The 9,538-nt window shown below is 42.5% G+C and overlaps 1 long non-coding RNA gene across 1 annotated transcript in view; it reads right to left on the reverse strand.

The window, feature by feature from the left end:
* The window catches only part of LOC126963025 (uncharacterized), an 80,544-nt gene extending 73,108 nt beyond the window's left edge, over positions 1-7,436 (reverse strand). Inside the window, exon 1 of the long non-coding RNA XR_007728896.1 lies at positions 7,423-7,436. This is a non-coding gene — a long non-coding RNA (uncharacterized LOC126963025). The remainder of the gene's footprint in view (positions 1-7,422) is intronic.
* Between the last annotated feature and the right edge of the window lie 2,102 nt (positions 7,437-9,538).

Consider the following 9,538-nt stretch of genomic DNA (forward strand, 5'->3'; position numbering starts at 1 on the left):
GTTAATTTCTGTATTTTTTGTAGAGATAAGGTTTCACCATGTTGTCCCCACTGGTCTCAAATTCCTGAACTCAAGCAATCCACCTGCCTCGACCTCCCAAAATGCTGGGATTACAGGTGCGAGCCACCACTCCTGGCCAGGTACTTCTTTATGGAAGTGCAAGAAGGGACTAATATAGATGAAATATGTTAACCAATTGTGTTTTCTACTTAAAACTGGCAGTTGGAAAACTTATAGACAAACCTATGCCCTATCAATAGCAAGTATGTAAAAACTTCTTGGCAGGGCGCGGTGGCTCATGCCTGTAATCCCAGCACTTTGGGAGGCTGAGGCGGGCGGATCACAAGGTCAGGAGATGGAGACCATCCTGGTTAACAAGGTGAAACTCCGTCTCTACTAAAAATACAAAAAAATTAGCCAACTTGGCAGTGGCATGTGCCTGTATTCCCAGCTACTCAGGAGGCTGAGACAGGAGAATGGCATGAACCTGGGAGGTGGAGCCTGCAGTGAGCCGAGATCGTGACACTGCACTCCAGCCTGGGTGACAGAGCAAGACTCCGTCTAAAAAAACAAAAAAAAATTTTATTAGTACATTTCCTTATAGTAGCCTCATTTCTAGCTCTATTTTATGTCCCTGACTTCTTTGTTCTTCCCCATTCTAAGTGAAGAAAGTGGATCCACATGGGGCTCACAGGGATACACAGGGAATGATAGCCACACTCTAAGTCAGCATGGTGATAGCAATAGTAACTTGCAAAGAGAAGGAGACTCTCTTGGGACTCTAATTATCAGGTCCCAAATTTCCTCCCCATATGGGGGTTCTTCCTTCACTGCTTAGCATTTGAAAATTTGAATTTGACTGCCCTTGCCATTGCTGACTACAACTGAGTCAGCATCTCCCAAAACTCTGTTAATGGAAGAGAGTTTTATCATGGACATCAATGTTAGGAAGAAAACACACTCTATCTGTATGATCCAATTCAATATTATGGTAACAGAAAAGGTGTGGAAATTGTGTAGAGATCCATGGGAGATTATTGTTGAATTAAGACTTATATATCTATAACAGATCAGTTTTGTTTGTTTGTTTTTATTGAGGGATAATTTTAAAAGTCTATGTGTGTAAGCATCTCACATGAAGAGGGAATTGGAACTATGTCTCTGGTAAAAAAAAAAAAAAAAAAAAAAAAAAAAACCTGAGAATTTTGGAAAGCTATCCTATCTGTGAAAATGGGACTAGGAACAATCCCATCCACTAGCCTGGGAAAGTGTCAATAGATCTTGAAGTTAACCAGGAGCCTGGGTGGAAAATATATAACTCATGGGAAATCAAATATAAGGTTATAGAGTCCAAATTTTCATTACCTTTCTCTTGCAGGAAACCAAAGTGATAAATTAACATTAAAAATTATCTAGGATTAGCCAGGTATAGTAGTCCATGCCTACAGTCCCAGCTACTAGAGAGGCTAAGGCAGGAGGATCACTTGAGCACAAGAGATCAAGGCTCCAGTGAGCTATGATGGCACCACTGCACTCCAGCCTCAGCAACAGAGCAAGAACCTGTCTCTAAAAAAGAAATTAAGGCATGGCGTGATGGCTTACATCTGTAATCCCAGCATTTTGGGAGGCCAAGTGGGGAGCGGATCACTTAAGGCCAGGAGTTTGAGACCACCTGTGCAACATGGTGAGACCCCATCTTTACTAAAAAATACAAAAATTAGCTGGGTATGGTGGGGCATGCCTGTAATCCCAGCTACTCAGGAGGCTCAGGCAGGAGAATCACTTGAACTCCAGAGGAGGAGGTTGCAGTGAGCTGAGATTGAGCCTCTGCACTCCAGCCTGGGTGACAAAGCGAGACTCTTTCTCAAAAAAAAAGTAAATAAAAATAGGCCAGGAGCAGTGGCTCATGCCTGTAATCCCAGCACTCTGGGAGGCCAAGGCAGGTGTATCACTTGAGGCCAGGAGTTCAAGACCGCCTGGCCAATGTGGTGAGACACTGTCTGTAATAAAAATACAAAAATTAGCTGGGCATGGTGGCACATGCCTGTAATCTCAGCTACTCACGAGGCTGACGCACAAGAATCGCTTGAACCCAGGAGGTGGAGATGGCAGTGAGCCTAGATTGCACCATTGCACTCTAGCCTGGACAACACAGTGAGACCCTGTCTCAAAAATAAATAAATAAATAAAACACAAAATAAACTTAAAAACAAAAATTGGGCCAGGTACGGTAGCTCACGCCTGTAATCTCAGCACTTTGGGAGGCCTAGGCAGATGATCACTTGAGCCCAGGAGTTCAAGACCAGCCTGGGCAAAATGGTGAAACCCTGTCTCTACAAAAAATAATACAAAAAATTAGGTGTGGTGGTGCACCCCTGTAGTCCCAGCTACTTGGGGGCCGAGGTGGGAAGATCATTTAGACCCAGGAGATGGAGGCTGCAGTGAGGGAGATTGTGCTACTGCACTCCAGCCTAGGTGTCAGAGTGTCTCCAAAAAAAAAAAAAATCGGTCTAGGATTTGTGGACTCTAGGACTGAAGTAGAAGCAAACTCAAAATAGTTTTGCAGTGATACTTTGACAATTCAGAGCACAAAGGAGTCACCACCATCACCTTCCAAAAAAATGAAACACTAAGGTAACTTTACAATAAGAAATTATTAACTACACAAGGAAGCAATCTACCTTGAGGGAGAATTGGCAGACACAACAAACAGGGAGAAGCAGTATTTTCACCGTCTGGAGAAAATATAGCAATCTATAAGATTAAAATAGAAGTATGTTTAAAATAATTAAAGATACTGAGACAGCCAGGTGGGAGAGGGTCCCTGGCAAAACTCTAACTGACTGGCACACTGGGGCAGAGCCACAGAAGTTCACCCCATTTTCAGGTGGGAGGAGCCTAGCCCCTCCTCTTCCGTGTGTGTGGAACCTGGGATTCAAGCTGTGAGGCGAGAAGCACAACAGAGGAACTCTGGCCTTGTGGAGAGTCCCTGTTTCTCCCTTTATTTCCTTTTCACCCAATAAAACCCTATCTTACCCTTCAAACTATCTGCGAGTCTGAACTGGCCTTGTCCCTGGCCATGGGACAAGGACCCCGTCTTTAGCTGAACTAAGGAAAAATCCTGTAATGATATCATCATGAAAGAACAATGGGATGTGAAAAGAATAGGTAGAGAGAGAGAAAGACCAAATATAACTTTTAGAAATGAAAACCTGTTTAAATATCAGATTCAACACTGAATAGAGAATTAGCAAACTGGTGGATAGATTTGAACAAAGTACTCACAATATAACTCAGAGATAAAGAGGTGGAGATTCATCAAGAAATAGAAGCAGAAACAAGGATAAATGGGTGAGAAGGTTAATGTTCTATGTATCTAGCGTGTCTAACATGTCAAAGACAAAGTGCACCAAGAAATTAAGGAGATGATTTTATTCAGTCTATAGCAATAGATGAATGTTCATTAATGAGGAATGTTTCAGTGAAAAGGAAGGGAACCTGGGTTTGCAGAGGCTGGTAAACAAGAGAGTCGTCGAGAGTCCAACTGAGTCATGAGGAAGGATGGAGATGTGTCTTATATCAGACTATACAAGGGCAGGGTGCCCTTTGAGGTTAGCTGTTTCCAGAATACAAAAACGAGGGTAGATTTCTTAACCATCCCTGCTTTCCAGAAGCACAGATTTCAGATGAAGTTCAACATTACCAAATAGGAGTTCCAGAAAGACAAAGTAGAAAGAATAGAGGGTATCTGAAAAAGATAACATCAGAAAAATGTTTAGAATTAAAGAGAGACATAAGTCCTCAGAATGATGAAGTACATTGGGTCTCAAATAAAGTTAAGCGAAACATGAGTCATACCTAGACACGATAGAAAAACTACAAATATAAAGAAATATTAAAATGTCATTAATCAAGAATATTTTTCTTGCTCTTTTTAAAAAATCTTGCCACAATTTGATTACTGGTTTTATACAGTTAAGGTTATATTTTTTATTGAAATTAAGAAGTTAAGCAAAATCAAAATCAGTTATTAAAATAAGCCTTGGAACTCACATCGCTAGTAAGTGGTTGAGTTGGGCCTTCAAGCCACATCTTCTGATTCAAAATACTATTTATACCATTTTATTCTAGTGATACCATGAAGCCTATAGCACCTCCTTCTCAATTTAGTATGTTTCATTTAGCCTAAGGAAAAGATTGAAGGTTGTTGCAACTACATATACTTTATATTTCTTCTTAAGTGTCACAATTGAGTACAATTAGAGTTCAATTTCTCTTTACAATGGATGTTCCCAGAGGGTAAACAGAGAAAGAATGTATGCACTCTTTAAGCAAAGCTTTATTTTTCTCTATATGTCAGCATGCAAAATCCCCTAGCAACATTTGACTTTCATACTTATGGAAATCAGATTGGTCTCCCTTGTTAGAGTGGGCATATTGATGGCCCGTGTTATTTCCTCTATATGGGGTTCCAGCTGTGTTGTCAGTCAGCAGTACCCCTTTCTGAGGGCTGAAGAGCATCTTTTTGAAAGCATTGCCCTAAAGCTGCTGCTGCTGCCACTCCTACCATGCTCCAAATCATCAGCTTTCTAATGTGCCCTGAGAACCCTGGGCAAAGGGACAAAAAAACATTATTTTAGACTTCAGTTCAGTTGGGGATCAGAAGTTGTATGCAGCCACTGAGTGAAGGCATTTAATGTATTCATACAATAAATGTTTGAACACCTGTTATGCGCTCACATTGTGCTAGGCACTAGGGATCTGCTATCAAGAGATAATCCCTATCCTCATGTAGCTCACAGATTAGGCTGGCAAACTGACATTTTAAAAATACTGTAACTACACAAGTAACTCAGCCTCCTTTTCATCTCTTGCTAACCTTGATGCAGGACACAGCATCTCTCTCCTTTCCAGTAAATAAATAGACAATCTGTTCTGCACCAAAAGCATTAATGAACTGCATAGGTGTTGACCAAGATTTTGTGTAGTAAACTCCTACACAAAAAAACTTACAAAATCTCCTATACAAATCCTATGGGAAACTCCCACACAAAATCTTACAAAATCTCCTATACAAATCCTATGGGAAACTCCTACACAAAATCTTACAAAATCTCCCATACAAATCCTATAGGAAGCTCCTACACAAAATCTCCTATATAAATCCTGTAGGAAATTCCTATGCAAAATCTCAGCCTGACATCCCCAATTCTCTTTGGAAGTATCTGGTCTCCAAGCTGGATTCTTCTTTGCCCTGGACCCGTTTCCCAACCTTGTGGTCTTGTGTCTCCCTCTCCTGTTTTTTTCCCCTGGAAATTTTGTTTTCCTGTAGCGCCACCCTGTCCCCTTCCTGGTGAGCAGTTCAGCTCTGCCTGGGAGTTCACCTCCAGCCTTGCATACTGGTAGCACTTTGGGGCCCTCCAGCAGCTGGAACCCACCTCCTCAGAAGATGGTATGTGTGTTTGGGGGTGGGGAGTATAAATAACGTGGAAATCAGGTTGTGCTGCACTTACATAGGGAGTAATTATAATTGTGTTTATTTGATAGAGGGAGGCACAGGTGCCAGGAGACTGAGTAAGAAGTGAGCGTGTGAGACAGCTGCTCGCCAGCCGCATCAGGCCCTGGCCCCTGAGTCAGCCTGTGTCTAATTAGGAGCAGGCTTCAATCGCCGTCTGAATAATTCTCTGGGATTGAGTTTCTTCCTGAATGACTCGATTCACACTGGATAAGAAACTGTCTCTCTCCACTAGGAAGTGGAATAAAACAACTGACTCACATTTCACGCTTCCGTTTTTGCCAAGTGGAGATGATAATGTCTCAGTTACTCAGATGTGGGCTAGAGCTGAATCTGCTTTTTATAACTGACTGATTTAGTAAGGAAGTGAAAATCCAGGTACTGAGATGGAGCAGAGACCCCTTTTAGGGGTCTGTGGGCTCCCCAAGCATGGAAATAAAGGAATATCTTGAGCTCCTTCAAGGGAAATTCCAGACACCTAGCTAGCCCTGAAAGTGAATCAGCAGCTTGATAAACAAGAAGGTAATGGTAGTCCCAGCTACTCGGGAGGCTGAGGCAGGAGAATGGCCTGAACTCGGGAGGCAGAGCTTGCAGTGAGCCAAGATCGCGCCACTGGACTCCAGCCTGGGCGACAGAGCGAGACTGTGTCTCAAAAAAAAAAAAAAAAAAAAAAAAAAAAGGGTAATGGTAGCCCGAAACGAAGAAGGTAATGGTAGCCTGAAACAAGCCCCAAGATGTTTGGTTCCCTATAAAAACTAAAGATAACATCTTAACATATGTACCTGAGTTATTTTTCATAAACCTGGACCTCCAACAAATGTATACACTGGCACGTAGACCTCAGGTAAGGGAGAACTGAGGACTGAATTCTGACAACCATTCTTTGTTCTAGATTTCTTCCTGAGGGTCCTGGAGGAAGTCACACCCATGAGCCAGAGCTAACATTCTTTCTGCTGACCATAAATTATTAAACAAAGCTTCTCTTCTTTAACCAATTGCAAATCAGAAAATCTTTGAACCTGCCTATGACCTGTAAGCTCCTGCTTCAAGATATCCCACCCTTTCAGGCCATAACCCACGTGTAGCCTCCACGTATTGATTTATGATTTTGCTTGTAACTTCTGCTTTCCTGAAATTTACCTCTGTTTTTAAAAACCCTTACTTGCAAGTCATTGGGGAAGTCAGGACATAAGCTTTAGCTGCCAATTCTCCTTTCTTGGTGCCCTGCAAATAAATACCTTCCTTTCTTGCCACTTCAAACCTCAGTGTGGATGTCTGGCCTTACTGTGCCAGGCCAGTGGAGCCCAGTTTGATTCTATAATAGTACCGTGAAGCCAAGGGAGCCATAATGAGTCAAGTTCTGGGTCCTAGCCTCCACATCAAGTCTTAGAGTGGGATTATTCCTCAACCAGGTGGTCTGGTCTCACTCTAGACAAGGCCTATGAGGTCCTGTGGGTTCAGAAGACCCCTCCCACCAAGGCCCACCTTTCCTGGATACCTTCTGAAGGAGGTAAAAATTCTAGGTATCCTTTAAACACCTATGATGTCCTAGACCCAGACACAGAGCATGATGCTTTAGAGACCATTGGTGGATGCCACTTGTAGATACTGGAAAAGAGAGTTTAAGAACATATGGCAAAGACTAAATTCAAAGACTAAGCTGGGAACAAACCTGACCACCATGGCCAAAAGTAGGAACAGTCCCCAGATCTAGAGAACTGGGCACTTCAGGTGCCCAGGACCTGTGGTGTTTGTGGAGAGGTGAGGACTTTGACCTGAATTTATGTGTGTATTAGTTCATTTTCACATTGCTATAAAGAACTTCCCTGAAACTAGGTAATTTATAAAGGAAAAAGGTTTAATTCACTCACAGTTCCACATGGCTGGGGAGGCCTCAGGAAACTTACAATCATGGCGGATGGGGAAGCAGGCACCTTCTTTCACAGGGTGGCAGCAGGGAGAAGAGTGTGAGCCTGTGAAGGAGGAAATGTCAAACACTTATAAAACTGTCAGATCTTGTGAGAACTCACTCACTATCATGAGAACAGCATAGGGGAAACCACTTCCATGATCCAATCACCCCCCTCTCTCCACACATGGGGATTACAATTTCAGTGAGATTTGGGTTGGGAACACAGAGCCAAACTATTTCAATGTGTCTTTGAATTACCAATCGTGATTGAGAAAGGCAGCCAGTAGGATCCTGCTTTTTATTCTCTTAATATTATTTCATGTATAGTCCCCCATGTCATTTCATATTGGAAACACGGTAGTTCTACCAACTATTACCAAAAAAAGAGAAGAAATCCATGATTTATATGCACACAATTGTGCCACAGTACTACTCAGTGTGTCCTGGAAATGTGTCCACAAGATATTTAGCATCATGGTAAGTACATTGTACCACACTGAGGTGACAAATTTTCTTCAGCTGCGTTATGATCATCAATAGGGAGTTCACACATTCTCCCTACCCACATGGTTGGTTGCAGGACATGATCTTGTTATTTTAAAGAGCAACCTGCCAATGAAAAAAATGATCACTTTTGACCCTTTCCCTCAAGATTCAACAAAACTAAGAATTGACAAACTGAAGTCTTTATTGGGTAAAATCTGTAAAATTACAGTGAGCTGACATTTGCTGAGCTTGGAATACATACTAAGAAATACAACAACCATGCAATATAAGCACCTTTATTATCCCTATTTTGTAGAGCAGGAAACCAAACCTTAAAAAAGGTTAAGTAACTAGGCTAGAGTCATCCAGTAAACAAATAGTGGTACCAGGACTCAAATCAAATCTTTCTGGGGTCAAGCCCACATGTATAGCCATTCTGCTCTTTCCTGGGAATGCTCATCGGATACCCTTAGGAATCTTTTCTGATGTTTAGGTTCATAGTGTGTTGGTACTGCACCCTGGTTTTCCTCTCTTCCGCAGTGTGCTCTGAGCAAAACAGTTCTTCCCATGATCGAGAGACTCTTTATCAGAATAATTGTATCATGACTACTCTGTTCCCTGGCCCTTCTGTCCTTAATCAAGTCAAGCTAGATAACCATATCAAATAGTGGATTCTGATTTTAAATTCACCACCCCTAGGAAATGGAAAGCCACCAATCTGTTTAGATCAATGGTCTCCAAACTTTTTGGCACCAGGGATTGGTTTTGTGGAAGAAAATTTTTCCACAGAGGGGTGGGGATGTGGGGATGGTTTTGGGATAAAATCGTTCCACCTCAGATCATCAGGGATTAGTTAGATTCTCATAAGGAGCACACAACCTAGATCTCTCAAACGCACAGTTTACAATAGGGTTCGCGCTCCTATGAGAAACTAATTCTGCTGCTGATCTGATAGGAGGTGGAGCTCAGCCGGTAATGCTCACCTCCCCACCGCCCCTTACCTCCTGCTATACAGCCTGGTTCCTAACAGGCCACAGACCAGTACCTGGGGCCCGGGGGTTGGGAACCCCTGATTTAGATGATCCTATAGAAAAATCAGTTCTGCCCAGGCCTGACCCAGCTTGAAACCTGAAGTGGATGAAGGCACAGGCCTGAGGTAACATAGCGTTTAGAGTCACTAAGATGTCATTAGAACCCATCAGAAGTTTCTCAGTGAAGTCAAAAGCATCCTCATGTGGAATAAAAGAAAATGCTTACCATGGAATGAGCCCTTCTGTGATGTTCATTGGAACTGTAAGGTCCTCTGAGCTGGCCACACATGGTCAAGCCATCGTGACATTTTCCCCTCCCTTGTGATAATGTACTTTGTGATATTCCCCATCCTTGTGAATGTACTTTGTAACATTCCTCCCCACCCTTGTGACAATACATCCTCCATGCCCTTGTGAATGTACTTTGTAACATCCATCCCCTACCCACAAAAAATTGCTCCTGACTCCACCGCCTATCCCAAACCTATAAGAACCAATGATAATCCCACCACCCTTCACTGACTCCTTTCTCGGACTCAGCCCACTTGCACCCAAGTGAATAAACAGTCTTGTTGCTCACACTAAGCCTGCTCA

The sequence above is a fragment of the Macaca thibetana genome, chromosome 9, assembly GCF_024542745.1.
Source record: "Macaca thibetana thibetana isolate TM-01 chromosome 9, ASM2454274v1, whole genome shotgun sequence".
Lineage (NCBI taxonomy): Eukaryota > Metazoa > Chordata > Mammalia > Primates > Cercopithecidae > Macaca > Macaca thibetana.